This window comes from Nannospalax galili, unplaced genomic scaffold (genome assembly GCF_000622305.1).
Source record: "Nannospalax galili isolate Female #2095 unplaced genomic scaffold, S.galili_v1.0 scaffold741, whole genome shotgun sequence".
Taxonomy (NCBI): Eukaryota; Metazoa; Chordata; class Mammalia; order Rodentia; family Spalacidae; genus Nannospalax; species Nannospalax galili.
In genome coordinates this window covers 2,484,715-2,486,471 of record NW_008346093.1, presented here as the reverse complement: position 1 = coordinate 2,486,471, position 1,757 = coordinate 2,484,715, and positions in this window count along the sequence as shown.

Genomic DNA, 1,757 nt, shown 5'->3' with positions numbered 1-1,757 from the left:
AGTGGCAGGTTACAAAATTAACTTTAAAAAGTCTGTAGCCTTTCTATATATCAATAACAAGCAATCAGAGAAACAGCACATGGAAACACTCCCATTCACAATTGTAGGAAACTAGGATGCCAGGCCCTAGGGTGAGGTGAGCCTAAAACTTATGGGTCCAGGCTGCATTCTCTGCTAAAAGGGGGAGGCACTAAACAGTGGCTCTGATAATCCCTGCCTTGCAGAACAGTTAGGTTGGCAGGAGGAAGCAGCCTGGTCATAAAAGTGCAGGCTCCCTGCTCTGTAGGAAAGCGTCTTGGTCAACAACCCTTAGCTCATCTCCTTGTCCTAAACAAATAACTCAGCTATTCCTGGCTAAGAGATTAGGCCAGGTTAAAGGTTTACTCCTGAGCTAAAAGCTAAAAGTTTACCATGCTTTTAGCTCTAAGAAAGAAAACATTGTGGCCAGCAAATTACTGGATGGGCATTGATAACCTTGAGTAAAAGTTTAAGAATCCTTCTGGCACCAACTAACAGACTAAATGTCCTATTTCTTTGTACCTTAAATCTTTGTATGTGACTGCCATATCCCATGTGACTGCCAGTTCCTTGGGAAAACCATCTCAATTTTGAAATAAATGGCTTGTAGAAAAGACACAAGTCCCAGGGTCCAAGACTCTGTCACTGGTCGGTATCACCATCCTTCATGAGAGTGAGGTTCCCACATGAACAAGGCACACTTGGGTCACCCAAATAACAGACGCCTGAACAGCGACCCTCTCAGACCTCCTTCTTCGAGGATGGTGAAATCCCCCGCCCCACTTCAACGGATATACAAAAATCAGTAGCCTTTCTATATACCAATAACAAGCAAATGGGAAAAGGGTACAGGGGAATGCTCCCACTCACAATTGCTGAAAAAAAAATCTTGGAATAAACCTCATCAAAGACACCAAAGATCTCTACAATGAAATTTTTAAATCATTAAAGATATTGAGGAACACACCAGGAGATGGAAGGACCTCTCATGCTCATGGAGTGGAAGAATTAATATTGTGAAAATAACCATCGTACGAAAAGTCATTTATAGATTCAATGCAATGCCAATGAAAATCCCCATGACATTTTTCACAGAATTGGAACAAACTTTCCTAAGATTCATATGAAAGCACAAAAGACCTCAGATAGCCAAAACAACCCTGAGCACTAATAGCAATGCCAGGGGGGGATTACTGTACCAGATTTCAAGCTGTATTACAGAGCTATAGTCATAAAAACAACATGGTACTGGCACAAAAATAGACCCATAGACCAATGGAACAAAATTGAAGACTAAATAGGAGTAAATACAATTTCGACTACCTGATATTTGACAAAGGGGCCGAGAACATTAACTGGAGGAAAGACAGCATGTTCAACAAATGGTGCTGGCAAAACTGGATCTCCACTTGGAGAAGAATGAAACTAAACCGCTATCTTTCACCCTGTACAATAGACAATTGCAAACGGCTCAAAGACCTCGATATAAAGCCTGAAACTCTGAAACTATTAGAAGAAAACATTGGGAAAAACCTACAAGTTATAGGCATAGGAAAGGATTTTCTAAACTGGACATCAATTGCTCAGGAAACAAAGATAATATTATCAAATGGGACCTCATTAAACTAAAAAGCTTCTGTACATCAAAGGAGACAACCAAGGAACCAAACAGAAAACCCACAGAATGGGAGAAAATCTTCACCAGCAACACATCTGACAGAGGTTTAATAACCAGAATT